We start from the raw sequence: 17,623 nt of genomic DNA on the forward strand, positions 1-17,623 counted from the left end.
ACGTCCGACAAAATCATTTCCGCTTAGAATGTAAACAAACCAGTGAAATGGCAGGAGCAATTTGTGAAAAATGCGATAATAATTATTCTTGAAAATGTAAAAGATATGTTCTTACCATCAAATACTTTCATTCCATATTTCGTTGCTTTTGTTGTATTTTTTGTGGTTTTGTTTTCGAGTAGAGTTTTTATTTCGTCCTCGGCTGGTTCAGCGACACGCTCCGCCATTTTGTTTTTCTCTACTCACAGTATATGAGCTGATATCCTAGTAGTCGAGTAGCTAATCAAAGCGCGTGATTGCTCATATCCAGGGAATGTGGATAGAATAATCTGAAATAATTATCCAACTATGGTAATTGCTTTAAAGGGGAACTGAAGTCATTTTTAAACTTGCTTTATTTCTTAATTAACGTGTTATTCAATTACAACCCCGATTCCAAAAAAGTTGGGACAAAGTACAAATTGTGAATAAAAATGGAATGCAATAATTTACAAATCTCAAAAACTGATATTGTATTCACAATAGAACATAGACAACATATCAAATGTCGAAAGTGAGACATTTTGAAATGTCATGCCAAATATTGGCTCATTTGAAATTTCATGACAGCAACACATCTCAAAAAAGTTGGGACAGGGGCAATAAGAGGCTGGAAAAGTTAAAGGTACAAAAAAGGAACAGCTGGAGGACCAAATTGCAACTCATTAGGTCAATTGGCAATAGGTCATTAACATGACTGGGTATAAAAAGAGCATCTTGGAGTGGCAGCGGCTCTCAGAAGTAAAGATGGAAAGAGGATCACCAATCCCCCTAATTCTGCACCGACAAATAGTGGAGCAATATCAGAAAGGAGTTCGACAGTGTAAAATTGCAAAGAGTTTGAACATATCATCATCTACAGTGCATAATATCATCAAAAGATTCAGAGAATCTGGAAGAATCTCTGTGCGTAAGGGTCAAGGCCAGAAAACCATACTGGGTGCCCGTGATCTTCGGGCCCTTAGACGGCACTGCATCACATACAGGCATGCTTCTGTATTGGAAATCACAAAATGGGCTCAGGAATATTTCCAGAGAACACTATCTGTGAACACAATTCACCGTGCCATCCGCCGTTGCCAGCTAAAACTCTATAGTTCAAAGAAGAAGCCGTATCTAAACATGATCCAGAAGTGCAGACGTCTTCTCTGGGCCAAGGCTCATTTAAAATGGACTGTGGCAAAGTGGAAAACTGTTCTGTGGTCAGACGAATCAAAATTTGAAGTTCTTTATGGAAATCAGGGACGCCGTGTCATTCGGACTAAAGAGGAGAAGGACGACCCAAGTTGTTATCAGCGCTCAGTTCAGAAGCCTGCATCTCTGATGGTATGGGGTTGCATTAGTGCGTGTGGCATGGGCAGCTTACACATCTGGAAAGACACCATCAATGCTGAAAGGTATATCCAGGTTCTAGAGCAACATATGCTCCCATCCAGACGACGTCTCTTTCAGGGAAGACCTTGCATTTTCCAACATGACAATGCCAAACCACATACTGCATCAATTACAGCATCATGGCTGCGTAGAAGAAGGGTCCGAGTACTGAACTGGCCAGCCTGCAGTCCAGATCTTTCACCCATAGAAAACATTTGGCGCATCATAAAACGGAAGATATGACAAAAAAAAGACCTAAGACAGTCGAGCAACTAGAATCCTACATTAGACAAGAATGGGTTAACATTCCTATCCCTAAACTTGAGCAACTTGTCTCCTCAGTCCCCAGACGTTTACAGACTGTTGTAAAGAGAAAAGGGGATGTCTCACAGTGGTAAACATGGCCTTGTCCCAACTTTTTTGAGATGTGTTGTTGTCATGAAATTTAAAATCACCAAATTTTTCTCTTTAAATGATACATTTTCTCAGTTTAAACATTTGATATGTCATCTATGTTCTATTCTGAATAAAATATGGAATTTTGAAACTTCCACATCATTGCTTTCCATTTTTATTTACAATTTGTACTTTGTCCCAACTTTTTTGGAATTGGGGTTGTACGTTTTCGGTTTTAGTAACCTTATATCGTGACTCGTATTGGCAACTAATTGCAATTAAATATTATACTTATCAGCCTATTCGTTTTTTAGCCAGGTTGAATTTAGTTCGTTCGGTCCACGGCAGGCGTCGCTTATCTGTGCGATCTTCACGAGACTTGTGTGAGACTTTGAAACGTGAAGTGTCAGCCAGGTGTCAGTGCTGCCATTTTGAAAACTGTTTTCCAAACTAAATATTGCACAAAAACGAGTTTAAATGATGATTACTGCCTACTTTTTTCAAACTTTCCTGATTACTATCAAAACAAACAGAACTTCCAGTTTGATTACATCAGCATTCGAAAGAGGGCACGCGCGTCTTTTAACAACGTTGGCAGATGTCGGTCACTTTGATTTCCGCTGTACGTTTTACTTCCGTCCTACGATGTCTCGCACAGGTCTCAACGAATCTCGTTTACGGCCACTGCTTTGACATATAGACTGATAAATTACATAGCATATTTAAAATACTCATAACTTGCTATAGCAGCGACAAAATAGCTATCAAAAATGCATTCGTATATTTAATAAGATGAGAAATAGATTTTTGATGATAAAAAATGTGCCTTCAGTTCTCCTTTAAACCAGAAATCAGTCAATTTCTTTGCTGAACAGTTGGTGTATAACAGTATTGTTTAAATTTCTGTACAATTTCTGTTATCTGCTTGGGTATTTAAGAAATTACCACCATTCATAAGCATTACCTTGTTACTTAATGCATCATACACTAGTGATTTTGGCTCACCGTAGTCTAGAATTTGGTAAATTAATAACAGCCCTACTGTCATTTGATGTAACAGACATTAAAAAATTTTCCAAACATATGAGCAATGATGGATGACAACTTCAGACTGACTCAGAAACCTGTGGTGAGCTCTGACGACAGTGGAAATTTTCCTGATGATTTAGAGACTGGCTTTTGGGACAAGACTAAAGACAAGTCTGCGCTGGCACCGCTGGCACTGTTAGTGTGGCAATATCAGGTCTATAGTGATAATTGTTTCCCCTTTGCACGGGAATTTGGCACACTCACTAAAGCAACCGACCAAAGATGACAATTTCTACTGCAATCTCCAATGCAATACACGTCTGTACTCTTATTCACCACAAAGTGATCCTGTCTTTAAAGTGCACTTAATTTCTAATAGGAGCTTCTAATAACTGAGATCAGTGTCTCTTAATCCTCGTTCTGCAGAAGCTCTGCCTCTGAGTGTTTTCCCTGACACGCCTATTTTAGCCTAGCTCAGTATTGTTAAATGGCAAATCAGTTGAATCCAGTGAGTTGGAAGTGCTGTAGCAGTCCTCAAAGGCCAGGATAAGGAAAAATTCACCAAGAACAAGGATAATTAATTGTGGTTCTTGGATGGAGCTCAGGACAGTTTGGTAATTTCCCTGCTTTCAGGTCAAATATCTCAAATAATCAGCGAAAAACGAGACTGAACTGGATTGAAACGGTTGTATTAGAATACGCAAAACACTTACAAAAATGTGTCGCGCCATGGAATATTTGTACCAGATGCACTGTTTGTAAATGATGAATGCATCAAAACGGCGTTGAAAAGTGCGCAATATTTTGCACTGTTTTCGCTGGCTGATCCAGTAACTATCAAAGAATAATTACCTCAACAGCGCCCCTATGGGATACATGTACCACTTTTAACATCATCCACGACTGAGAGAAGTATACACTACCGTTCAAAAGTTTGGGGTCACTTTGAAATGTCCTTATTTTTGAAAGAAAAGCACTGTTCTTTTCAATGAAGATCACTTTAAACTAATCAGAAATCCACTCTATACATTGCTAATGTGGTAAATGACTATTCTAGCTGCAAATGTCTGGTTTTTGGTGCAATATCTCCATAGGTGTATAGAGGCCCATTTCCAGCAACTCTCACTCCAGTGTTCTAATGGTACAATGTGTTTGCTCATTGCCTCAGAAGGCTAATGGATGATTAGAAAACCCTTGTACAATCATGTTAGCACAGCTGAAAACAGTTTAGCTCTTTAGAGAAGCTATAAAACTGACCTTCCTTTGAGCAGATTGAGTTTCTGGAGCATCACATTTGTGGGGTCGATTAAATGCTCAAAATGGCCAGAAAAATGTCTTGACTATATTTTCTATTCATTTTATAACTTATGGTGGTAAATAAAAAGTGTGACTTTTCATGGAAAACACAAAATTGTCTGGGTGACCCCAAACTTTTGAACGGTAGTGTAGATCTTCCTTCTGCTATAAAAATCAGCGAATGGCATTTTGATTTGGAGTGAAAACGCGTCGATAACGTGAGTGCAGTTTTTGTGCAACATTGGCTTGGCGGTGCTACGGTAATAGTTCACCAGGTGTTTTTTTTCACCTTCCAAGCAGCATTTTGGGGTCTGCTACTCAACAAATCTGGGAAACTCACCAATAATCTACAGTCGAGATTGTCTCCTGATGGATTCATAAGGTTCTGTATCATCTGTAGTCAGTGCCTGGAAAATGGACCATTTTGGGTTGCGTGCACATGATTTCAGGTCAGATTTACAGTCACTTCCCTTGGTTCAATTTCACTTTGGTTTGTATTTCCTGCATACGAAGGCTTGGTAGTGTAATGCAGCAGGTATAACTCAAAATCCATAATCTGAGCGTCTGGGATGAAAATCTGGCGGATTTACACAAATGTGTAATGCAGGTGTACTTCAGGAACAGGATTGAGAAATACTGATTGTGAGAATATAGTACCAGTCAAAAGTTTGTACACACCTACTCAGTCAAGTCAAGTTTATTTGTATAACACTTTTAACAATAAGCATTGTCGTAAAGCAGCTTTACAGAATTTGAATGACTTAAAATATGAGCTAATTTCATCCCTAATCTATCCCCAATGAGCAAGCCTGTGGCGATGGTGGCAAGGAAAAACTCCCTCAGATGACACGAGGAAGAAACCTCGAGAGGAACCAGACTCAAAAGGGAACCCATCCCCATCCGGGCAACAACAGACAACATGACTAATATTAACAGTCCTAACATAAAGTCAGCTTCGTTGATGCTATAAACCCCCCACCGACGGAAACCCGAGCGTAAAACCGTTCACGAACACCATAGTCCCAAAGTCAGCAAGTCAACTGCAGTCCTAAAGTCAGCAAGTCAACTGCAGTCCCCAGCCACAAAAGAGTCCAGAGCGTCCTCCAGGCGCGACCTCCAACTGTCCACATGGGGCCGCCCTCCACAGGAGCGATGCGATGAGACTCCAACCAGACACAGGGCACCAGGATGGATCAGGCAGATCCGAGGAGCAGAAGAGGTCAGCATCTCGATCCCAGGACCGACATGTAACTCAGAGGGAGAGATTTTTTTTTGGGGGGGGGGGGGGAGAAGAGAGAGAAAACACAGGTTGTAAAGGCCAATTTATGCTGACAACCCAGTCCTCGCAGACGGTGTCTCAGACAGTGTCTGTGTAGCCCCCCCACCTTCGCAGACGCTCTGCGCGCACCTCCCAAAAATTGTGACCACCGCAGAAGCCTCGCAGACAGCGCCGCAGACAAGAGGGCTCTGATTGGTCCACTCTACCCGCTGTACACGCACTTCCGCTTCCCTACTTTCCTGGTTTGTTTTGTTTTCACGACCGGCATTTTTAAAAACACGAGCGAAGATGGAGCAGCATGAAGAGCAGTTGATTGAGGAAGTACGTACATCTATACGACTCCAGTTCTAGTCATTATAAAAAAAAAAAGGTCTAGTCATTATAAGTAACTGGAGGATAAACACTCCACTAACCACACCCACCAACTACTCCTAGCGACTTCGCGCCCCCTTGCGTTGTGCCGCACGCCTATTCCCCCGCTCAACAATAAATTACAACTGTCTGCGAAAAGCTATCTGCGAAAGCCTTGTCGCAAGAGCATGCAGAGGCCTTTAGGTATGCCCAATGTCACCTGAATAAGTAGGAACAGTATACATATTGCACTGAGTACAAGCAGGGACTCCGGCAACTAACTATGAAAGCATAACTAAAAGGGGAGAGCCAGAAGGTAACACAGGCATGAGGGAGCCCCGGGACATAAAGCAGCAGCCACTACACCGTCAACAAACTCGAGTGAGCAAGCGAGCAGGGACTGACAGCATCCATACATCCCAGTTTACCAAAACACTCTATGTCTGAGGACCTTCCAGATCTACACCTTTACCTCATAAACACCATTAACACAAGGCTTGACTAAACAAATATGTTTTCAGCCTAGACTTAAACGCTGAGACTGTGTCTGATTCCCGAACACTACTTGGAAGGCTGTTCTATAACTGTGGGGCTTTGTAAGAAAAGGCTCCGCCCCCTGATGTAGCCTTCACTATACGAGGTACCAGCAAATAGCCTGCACCTTTTGATCTAAGTAGGCATGGCGGGTCATAAAGGAGCAGAGTTTTGACTATTTTCTACATTGTAGAACAACACCGAGTTAATTAGTGGACTAGTTTCTTGCCGTTTGAGATCAAACACTAAATAGTAAATAATAAAAATACAGTAAATAGCCCTATTCCACAACTGTAGTGATCCATATCATGTCACAAGCCAATCAACTAAGTAAAGAGAAATGACATCTATCATTACTTTAAGACGTGAAGTGTCTCTTAATTAATAAAAATAAAGAAAAACTATTGAACTAAAACATGCGTCCAAACTTTTGACTGGTACTGGACGTTTGTCACCATTCCACAAAGGCAACAGTTGACCAACTTGAGTCATAATCTAAAATTACAGAGCTTATTCTCAGTGCGTCATCTATCTTGGCCAGGACTGGGAGCTAAAACTCATCAGCTAATTCACAACGCCTTCATGGGTAAACACAAAACTCTGTAGGGTTGTTGCCCTTGAGAATTTGAGTATTTTACACATGTGCTATAGGGGAAGTGTTATATGTACAAGTTATATGTACAACCCCGATTCCAAAAAAGTTGGGACAAAGTACAAATTGTAAATAAAAACGGAATGCAATAATTTACAAATCTCAAAAACTGATATTGTATTCACAATAGAACATAGACAACATATCAAATGTCGAAAGTGAGACATTTTGAAATTTCATGCCAAATATTGGCTCATTTGAAATTTCATGACAGCAACACATCTCAAAAAAGTAGTGTCCAAGTAGAACCACCATAGGGACCGAAGAACTCTTTAGTTTTTCAAAGAACCTCTGAAGAACCCTTGTTAACAAATAGTGTGGACATGATAGGCTTCATTGGTCCCTTCGCTGTAAATATAGCTATATTCACCTTCGAAAATAAACTCAAACAGATGTTTACACTTCACACATTCCTCAGTTCAGGTTATTAAGAATGCATGATATAAAAATAATTTGGAGAAATGCAATAGAAATGTTTAAAACACGACAAACTGCATTCAGTTGGAATGTTAGATAATAAGATGTAATTTGCTTCAGATGAAATAAATGAGAAAATTCTTGATTGATAATACATGTAACCATATCTGTTAGATATTCTGTGGTGTTGCCAAGCCACATTGCCATTATCTTCTCAATTATTTTTCATTAAAGTTCTTTAGAAAGCAGGAACGGTTCCAGGGTGTTTTCTTTCAGATGTTTTAAATGGCTTTTGTCTTGTTCCAAACCAAGCTAAAACAGTGAGCGAGTGATTCAAACTAATGTTTGGATTTCTAGACTGTAATTATACAGATTAAGTCAGGCCACTGACGAGAAGGAGGCGTCAGCGGATATTACTCAAAGCTTGTGGAGCATCACTCATTCATCAGTCTGGATAGATTCCTGACTGAACCCACCCTGAGCTTACTCTCGATCGGTATATAAACTTTAGCAATTCAGAAGCAGAGATACTGGAATAAGTGGACTGAGCACTGAAGCAAGGTAAATTTTAATTGAATAACGTTTATAATTCAATGAATGTGGTGTTTATTTCAAAGCTGTAACACAGTATAACCAGGAGGTCTATTAATATTCATCATCATAACCTTCTTCACCTGAAGGATGTGGACGTTGAGGACAGCAGTGCTGGTGACACTCTTAGCATTGGTTTTTGCCAAACCAGTAAGTTTCATTTAACAATCAGTTGCTTAACTATCTCTGATATTGCTAGTTTTCTCAAGTTTTAAACCATATACAGTACTGTGCAAAAGTCTTCGGCACCCTATTTTTTTTTTCCATACAAACTTTGTTATAGATTTCTATTTATGACTTCTACATTATCGAGTCGGTACGAAAACATTTTAGAGTTCCAGTGTTCGTTTTCCAGCACAAAATGAAATGTTATCGAAAAAAAAAGTTTGTATCTGAGCAGCATATTCCATAAGAGACCACGTTTCAGATGAAAAAAGAAAACATAATGAAGGCTACTGGGTTTTGGCGCAAAATTAAGAAACGAGTGTGACAGTCAAAGTGTCCAGAAGAACCGTGGCTGGTTCTGGAAGATGCTCAGTAAAACCTACAGCTCATTTCCGCATCAAACTGCACTCATTGTACCTGAGACTACTATTTTTTTTTTTAAAGCAAAGCGTCGTCTCATACCAAATATTGACTTTGTTTCATTTATTATGGCTTATTGCTGTTCATAGTATTTTTTTTAAATGTTGAAACATGGGGCGGCATGGTGGTGTAGTGGTTAGCACTGTCGCCTCACAGCAAGAAGGTCCTGGGTTCAAGCCCCGTGGCCGGCGAGGGCCTTTCTGTGCGGAGTTTGCATGTTCTCCCCGTGTCCGCGTGGGTTTCCTCCGGGTGCTCCGGTTTCCCCCACAGTCCAAAGACATGCAGGTTAGGTTAACTGGTGACTCTAAATTGACCGTAGGTGTGAATGTGAGTGTGAATGGTTGTCTGTGTCTATGTGTCAGCCCTGTGATGACTTGGCGACTTGTCCTGGGTGTACCCCGCCTTTCGCCCGTAGTCAGCTGGGATAGGCTCCAGCTTGCCTGCGACCCTGTAGAACAGGATAAAGTGGCTAGAGATAATGAGATGAGAGATGTTGAAACATTTCATTTCATTATTTTTAAGGCATTTTTGATCTACAGCATTTCTTTACACGTGCCTCAGACTTTTGCACAGTATAAATATGTATTGTAGTATATATTTCTCACCGACATATTTGCTTTAATATGAGTATTTAACATACTCTGGTTCCAGCTTCATCCACGGAATGGAAATAGACGTCTGGCAATAAACTGGGCATTTCAGGAGTCTGATTCCATGGAATCAAATGAATCAAGCAACGTGACCGACATGGATGACACAGATTCATCTTCTGAATCTGATATGTCTAAATCCGGTGAATCGAGTGGTTCTTCAAGTAACGACTCTGAATCCAATGAGTCTGCATCGTCCGAGGAGGATTTTCTCACCACTGCTGAACCAGAGACCACAAACAGTGTAACTGTACTTCCACCACTGATCACAACTGGACACGTTACGTGTTTTACAGTGCATCGGGAAACTCCGAGAGGAGACAACTTTTAGTTGTTTAGTTTTACCATTTGGTGGTTTGCTGGTTTAAAGGAAATTTTCCTGAATGTTTGATAGATTCACATTTGAGACACTTTTAAGTTTATTTCATTTCGTTTGACTTGTCTTTGCTTTATTGCATCTTAGTGAATTTTATATAATGCTTTTCCAGTACTATTATTATACCAAAGGTAATAGGAGCTGAGTACTCTTTACTACACACGAGTGGTAGACTCAAATATCTGCAATGCACTTTTGATCTGTTATGTTGCACTAAGCTAAATTAAAACATTATTTAATAAAATAAAACCATTTACCATCAGTGGCAAAAGTCTATCAAGTATTCTGTTCAATATGCACTTAAGTCCCAACGTAACATATGAATGTATCCTGGATATGTTTCTAGATCATACAGTCAGTTTAAAGAGTAATGAATCTGGCTGGTGTTTTAGTGTAAACAGAACTGGAAGTCTCGATACCCGTAGACTGTATTATACAGAAGCAGAGGTGGACAGTAACGAAGTACATTTACTTGAGTACTGTACTTAAGTACACTTTTTGAGTATCTGTACTTTACTTGAGTATTTTTTTTTTGGAAACTCATGACTTTAACTTCACTACATTTGAAAGGCAAATATCGTACTTTTCACTCCACTACATTTGTATCAAGGTCCTCGTTACTATGAAGCAGCTTTGAAAGTGGATGTTTTTTCTTTTCTTTTCTAAAACACGATTGTTTTGAGACAGTCTATCAGTAATCACTAGGGTCACATAATATCCATAGACTGTATAATATCAAGTTCAATGATTTCTCAGCAGCGTTATTTGAACTCGATCAGTTGATGGCAGAATGGAAGGAGGCGGTTCTTCTGGAGAATGCACGCACTCATGGCCATACCTAGAACCCATGTTTCAGTTCTCTGAAAGGATTAAAGATTAATTTCATTTTAAATGTTTGCTTTGTTTGCCTAAAACAAACCACATCACAGCCTACAAAAACTCGCCGTCCAACCTGCGGAAGCATGGTTTTTTTTCTCAAATATGTTTATTGAGCTTTCTATATATTAACATAACAAAATAACAACAACACTCAGTACAACAGGGGCGGCACGGTGGTGTAGTGGTTAGCACTGTCGCCTCACAGCAAGAAGGTCCGGGTTCGAGCCCCGTGGCCGGCGAGGGCCTTTCTGTGCGGAGTTTGCATGTTCTCCCCGTGTCCGCGTGGGTTTCCTCCGGGTGCTCCGGTTTCCCCCACAGTCCAAAGACATGCAGGTTAGGTTAACTGGTGGCTCTAAATTGACCTAAATTGAATGTGAGTGTGAATGGTTGTCTGTGTCTCTGTGTCAGCCCTGTGATGACCTGGCGACTTGTCCAGGGTGTACCCCGCCTTTCGCCCGTAGTCAGCTGGGATAGGCTCCAGCTTGCCTGCGACCCTGTAGAACAGGATAAAGCGGCTAGAGATAATGAGATGTGAGACTCAGTACAACATTGGTCTAGACAGTCTATAGAGGATGTGCAGTCACGTGACCCGTCCATGTTTACTCCGCCATATTGGACGGCTTCAGGATTGTTTACCTTGCGCGAGCGTAATGGATCCAGGCAGTAATCCCCAAGAAAATTCAGAAAATACCCCATCTACATCGCGCGATTACTTGTCTAAGTTTGTTCAGCATCTTGAAGGTGACGTGAGGCAGCGTTACGTGGAAAAGTGTTCCAGGTTGGGGATTGCAGATCCATCCGTACAACTTGCCGCAATCCTTGTTCAGGGAAATTCGGAGCTGCGGTGCCGGCGATTTGCCCGATCTGGCCTACCACGACATTTACAATTTTCTCGTTAATCGTGAATCGTGTTACACTGGCAAAGCCCTCAAAGCTTACAAGAGCCTGGAAGCTTATAAATATTTTGTTGCGGGATGGATATCTCAACTATACCTCTGGAAGGTTCCGAAGAAGGAAGTCTACTTGATAACCTCACGGGTAAGTGGCATTAAGACGTTTATCATAAAGAGGCTATGCAGGACGTTTTATCGCTTATTTAGTAATTTTAATACAGAATTTACTCTGATGAAATTATTCAGACACTCCAATGCCCCCCCTAAAAAAAAAATCGGATCTGCGCGATTCAGCCGTGAAAAAGGCGGCATCCGTCGTTTGCATCCCTGTTTAAACTCATAGGTTAACCGACTTTAACCGGCTAATGAGGCTCGGTGGTCGGTCAAGATTTTTTTTTAGTTTTCGCCATCCCTACTATGGATTGGCCTTTCAAAGGCATATATGAGCCAAAAAGATAAAACATTGCCATAGACTAGGCCAGGGTAGTAGGGCTAGGCATAGCCATTTTAAACGTTAGAGACTGTCTAGTTTCTAAGTATGCAGTTATCATTCAATGCGAAAATCAACTTAACAGATGTACTAGGAGTATTGAATTAGAAGATTACACCTACCTGATATGAAGTGTTCACTACAAATTCGGCTGGTAGAACTGGGGTTCCAGTTTTCTCTTCGCACAGCGGACACCCATTTTGCGCGTCTCTCCTCGTCTGCGGGGAATCTATAAAATGACGGGCCCTCCTTTTGGCCCTGTCTATTGGTACAACCAAATGCTGAACAAGATATAACCATTCTCGAAAGATCTACTCCCACACACTTGATAATTAGAACGGGTTCGTCTAAGTTCTATGCGCGACCTTGCCGTCCAAAATGGCGGATAAACAAATATCACGTGACCTCGTGACGTCACGTGCACGCTCTCTATACATACTTACAACTCACATGCACCCGAGCAGTCCAATGACAACAAGACACAGATAAAGAGCCAAAGGCTAGCCAAGGACAACACTCGAGAGCACTGAAGCCACTGTAGAGTTGGAAAAGTTAAGATATGGAGTCCAAATATTCATAAACCGTCCCTCTGAAGAGTGAAGCAGACAGGTCAGGTACTCAAGGGGAAAACATTACGTAATTATCTTATGCCAGTTTGATTTAGTGGGGGGTTTGTCGCTTATCCAAGACAAAAAGATGTTCTTCCTTGCTGCATATGTGAGGATATTATACAGTCTGGTAGAGTTAGCATCCACAATAGTATCCTTACTGGAGTAACCCAGGATTAAGGAAAGAGGGTCCATGTGCAACACAACACCAGATATATTTTCCAAATCTTGCAAAACATCCATCCAATATGCTTGAATTTTAGGACACAACCAGATACAATGAGTATACGTGCCCACTGAGATTTTACATTTTAAACATGCAGGTGAGAGTTGAGAGTTCATTTTACGGTATGTCTTTTGTTGGGAGAGATTTGTAAACGGTGCACAATCTTAAATTGCAGCAATCTGGCACGGTTACACACCGATATTTTCTTTGTTTGAGTCCATATCTTAGTCCATTTATCCCCATCAATATCTATACCAGGCGGCACGGTGGTGTAGTGGTTAGCGCTGTCGCCTCACAGCAAGAAGGTCCGGGTTCGAGCCCCGGGGCCGGCGAGGGCCTTTCTGTGTGGAGTTTGCATGTTCTCCCCGTGTCCGCGTGGGTTTCCTCCGGGTGCTCCGGTTTCCCCCACAGTCCAAAGACATGCAGGTTAGGTTAACTGGTGACTCTAAATTGACCGTAGGTGTGAATGTGAGTGTGAATGGTTGTCTGTGTCTATGTGTCAGCCCTGTGATGACCTGGCGACTTGTCCAGGGTGTACCCCGCCTTTCGCCCGTAGTCAGCTGGGATAGGCTCCAGCTTGCCTGCGACCCTGTAGAAGGATAAAGCGGCTAGAGATAATGAGATGAGATGAATATCTATACCAAGTTCACCTTGCCACGTCTGCATAACATCCTGTACATTTATTACATCAGTCTGGCTTAAGACATTGTAAAAACGAGTAATGGATTTCTTAGCTGGGCCAAGGAGGAGTAATTGTTCAACTGCAGACGTAGTGGCATCAATATTAAGAGTAATTTCCCTGTATATGAAGTCCCGAATCTGCAGGTATTTGAAAAAGTCATGCCTGGGAAGATTATACTATTCTTGAAGTTGTGCAAATGATAGCATGGATGCACTGCCGAAGCATGTCGAGGTATATAAATGTTTTATTCCAAGAGAAAGCTTGCAACGAAGTTGTCTGTGCTTTTAGAGCTAGCGATAACGCTACAATAGCTATGCAGTCTGGTTAGTCAAATGACTTTCTATGGATTTGCCCACCAAGTTGCCGTAGCCTTGTCCACGGCTAACGCTAACACATAGCTAGTTAACGTGGACACTGTTAGTTAGCATTTAAAAATGGAGTTACGCTAACATGAATAACGTTAACTTATCTGAAGTCCTTTCAGAAATATGTTTTAGTACAATCTTGCCAAATAAACAGAATGTAGAAATCTTTCTTTTCTAGTAACGTTAGCGACCCAATATGATTTTGAGTTTGAAAAGAGTTTGCTAGCATGTCAGGTGGCGCTTCACTGACTAGCTAGCTTAACGTTAAACCACCATGATGGCACAGCATGTGTTCATTTTGCAAATCCGGTCGGTTGCTTCAGAGGTGTTAGGTTTTGTAAGTGTTGTGGCAATAATACAATGATGCGTTGACAGAAAATGTACTTTTAATACTTAAGTATTTTTAAAAGCAAGTACTTTGGCACTTTAGCTTAAGTAAAAATTTGACTGTACGACTTTCACTTGTATCGGAGTAACATTTGACCAGCGGGATCTGTACTTTGACTTAAGTAATGAAGTTGGGTACTTTGTCCACCTCTGTACAGAAGTAATGTAGGTCTGGACTTGTGACTGACTGCCATACACTACTCACCACTGGTGGCTGTTTTGGGACATTAGCACATATTTAGTGTTTGTTAGGTTTAGTGTAGTTTTTCACAAACCCAATGAGTATAAATCAATTCCTCCCTGGATCAGTTCTTTACTGGGTGTGTAAGTATAATATTATTACCCATGTAACCTTTTTTAAAGGAACAGTCCACCGTACTTCCATAATGAAATATGCTCTTATCTGAATTGAGACGAGCTGCTCCGTACCTCTCCGAGCTTTGCGCGACCTCCCAGTCAGTCAGATGCGCTGTCACTCCTGTTAGCAATGTAGCTAGGCTCAGTATAGCCAATGGTATTTTTTGGGGCTGTAGTTAGATGCGACCAAACTCTTCCGCGTTTTTCCTGTTTACATAGGTTTATATGACCAGTGACATGAAACAAGTTCAGTTACACAAATTGAAACGTGGCGATTTTCTATGCTATGGAAAGTCCGCACTATAATGACAGGCGTACTAACACCTTCTGCGCGCTTCGACAGCGCATTGATACTGAGCTCTACTTTCTTTTCAGCTTTTTTAAAAATAATACATTACTACATTTCTCAATAATCATGCATTTTATGTAAAGTCATAAGGTGACTTTCTGTATCACATACCTTCAAGGAATGGATTTAATTTCTTAACAAATCTAATCAGATGTGAGCACGAGAATGAGACCTAATTCTGTAATCAAATCGGTTTTTATTGTGACAGCTAGCTATTAGCATACAGCTAGTTTGTATGCTCAGTGTATCATGCTAGCAAGCATTCGAGTGATTAGGAATCAGAAATCAGAAATACTTTAATAATACCGAGGGGAAATTGAGTGCATCTGCAGTTGCTCACACTCAAGTAGAGAAAAGAAATTACAAAATTAAACAGATATGCAAAACGTAAACCACATCATCATCCTCCTTGGTAGTCTCTTGTTGCCCGAGGATGATGATCCATTGTGCTGTCATCTGTGGGATTGCATGTGACTTTGAAGCCCAAAGGCAGAGGCACAGATGCGGTTGCAGGTAGGACGTGGAACACTCGTCATTGGGACAGGATTCATGGAGGCTTGATGATGGTGTTCGCGTGCAGCGGCTCGGCGTTGTCGGCGATTGTCCACAAAGTTGGTGACTGCTCTTCTTGTCAAGGCACGCCACCTGGTTCTGTCTGAGGCAGCATCCTCAAGTTGCCTGGGTGGAAGGTCGGCCCACTTGCAGTAGGTCTTGAGGTTGTCCTTGAACCTTTTCTTTGGTTGTCCCCGGTTGCAACTGCTGGATGCCAGCTCTTCATAGAATAGCTGTTTGGGGATTCTGGACCTGTCCATTCGGATCACACATCAATAGTGCATCAAAAGGATAAAAAAGTTACAGACAGTAATAGTAGTAATATGTATCAGTTACAGACAGTAATAACAGTAATATACAGTATATTATATGGACATGAGTGTTTTACTGGGAAATACGCCACTTGTATTTTTCATACGAGCTCCATCCGGGACATGGAGAACCAAAACTGTGACATAAATCTCGATATGTCACTCATGAGGAAATTGATTAATTGTTTTGATAAATTTGGGTACATTGTTAGTGAATGTGTCGATATAATAAAAAGAAAATCACACACAGTTTTGCACTCAAGTTTCCATCAATGAAGAGTTATAACATCAACAAAACTGAGTTCGTGTTAAAATTGTTAATGTTATAGTCATGTTGTCTGTTGTCACCCAAATGAGGATGTGTTCCCTTTTGAGTCTGGTTCCTCTCAAGGTTTCTTCCTCATGTTGTCTGAGGGAGTTTTGCCTTGCCACCGTCGCCACAGGCGTGCTCACTGGGGATAGATTAGGGATAAAATTAGCTCATGTTTAAAGTCATTCAAATTCTGTAAAGCTGCTTTGCGGCAATGTCTCTTGTTAAAAGCGCTATACAAATAAACTTGACTTGACATTGGCTTGAAGATATGAAGTTTATCTACTCGTGTTGAAAAATGTGTATTTTTCATACAAAATGCATCGCAGATCTGAGTGACATATTTCCCAATCTTTCCCAATATTTCACTCCGATTACGTCACTCCCAGTGTTTTCCCACTGACTTGACATGCGTTGTCAAAATGGCAAACTGGTTCAAAATTTAAATTATTTTGATTAAATTTTGTTTTTTTATGTGTGTGGATGTGTCCATATAATATAAAGAACATTACACGGTGATGCAAAGATATGAAATTTATCTTCTCGTGTTGGAACATATCTCACTTGCTCATGATATACACATTCACCACTCAAAGATAAACTTCATATCTTTGTGTCACCATGTAATATCCTTTCTTTATAGTGAGTGATTCATTCATGAATCATAGCTACGGGACTTTCAGGTCTGAGTCTTTGGTTTATTATTCACATGGTGGTTATAGCAGTCATTCCAACTGAATAATACAACTCAATAGGCTCTGGTCCAAAGGTTGTGCCACCTCTTTGAGGTTAACAGCTCCACAAAAGTAAACCTGTGTATCACTATGTTACCTTACGAAATGAACAAATGATTCGGGAAGAAAAAAAAAATTCAAACAAGATTCAAAGATCCAAGTCAATACAAAGATCTGAACTTCCCTTCACTATTTATTTTTTTTTTTTTTTAACTTTCGTACTTTAGGTAGTATTTATATTTTTCTTCTTTAACTTTCGTGAAGAATTTAAAGCTGTACTTCAACTTTTACCAGATAGTTTAATTAGATGAGTACTTTTACCACCTCTGGAAACTGTAGATAGTAAACAGTACACATTTTTAGGATTTACTTTTGATACTTAATACATTTTCGTATAAGTAATTTAATAATTCAGTCAAGATTACTCCTAGCTACTGAATGTTCTCTTTTGAGAGTGATGTTTTGTTATTTTATTCATACTTTAACTGTGAATAATTTAAGTGCATCTATCACTACACTTATGGAAAATCCAAGCTACAGAGTTTCTCAAAACTAAAAGGTCTCTAGCTCAGGGGTCATCAAACTACGGCCCGCGGGCCGACTCCGGCCTGCCACCCCCCTTTGACCGGCCCCCCAGCCCCTCTGCCCCCCACCACTTGAACCGGCCCTATGAGGCAATCCCCAAAAGTGGTCATGGCCTATTTTTTTTTAATTGCTTTTTGGCAAATAATAACATGTCTGCATCTTGTATTTTGTTGATTTTATCAATTAAAATTGATATTTAGTTATAAAGGGCAGCACGGTGGTGTAGTGGTTAGCGCTGTCGCCTCACAGCAAGAAGGTCCGGGTTCGAGCCCCGTGGCCGGCGAGGGCCTTTCTGTGTGGAGTTTGCATGTTCTCCCCGTGTCCAC

The 17,623-nt window shown here is 40.8% G+C and overlaps 1 protein-coding gene across 7 annotated transcripts in view; it reads left to right on the plus strand.

Moving 5' to 3' along the window:
• parm1 (prostate androgen-regulated mucin-like protein 1) overlaps positions 1–9,829 on the plus strand; it is a 48,459-nt gene extending 38,630 nt beyond the window's left edge. For 2 of the 7 annotated variants that reach the window (XR_009651518.1, XR_009651521.1), the window contains 2 exons: positions 7,985–8,108; positions 9,195–9,829. The gene's annotated coding sequence lies outside the window, so the exon portion shown is untranslated. Of the gene's footprint in view, positions 1–4,434; positions 8,109–9,194 lie in introns of all 7 variants that reach the window. The other 5 variants (XR_009651519.1, XR_009651524.1, XR_009651523.1 and 2 more) reach the window with 4 other exon arrangements.
• Positions 9,830–17,623: the final 7,794 nt, after the last annotated feature.

This window comes from Neoarius graeffei, chromosome 25 (assembly GCF_027579695.1).
Source record: "Neoarius graeffei isolate fNeoGra1 chromosome 25, fNeoGra1.pri, whole genome shotgun sequence".
Taxonomy (NCBI): domain Eukaryota; kingdom Metazoa; phylum Chordata; class Actinopteri; order Siluriformes; family Ariidae; genus Neoarius; species Neoarius graeffei.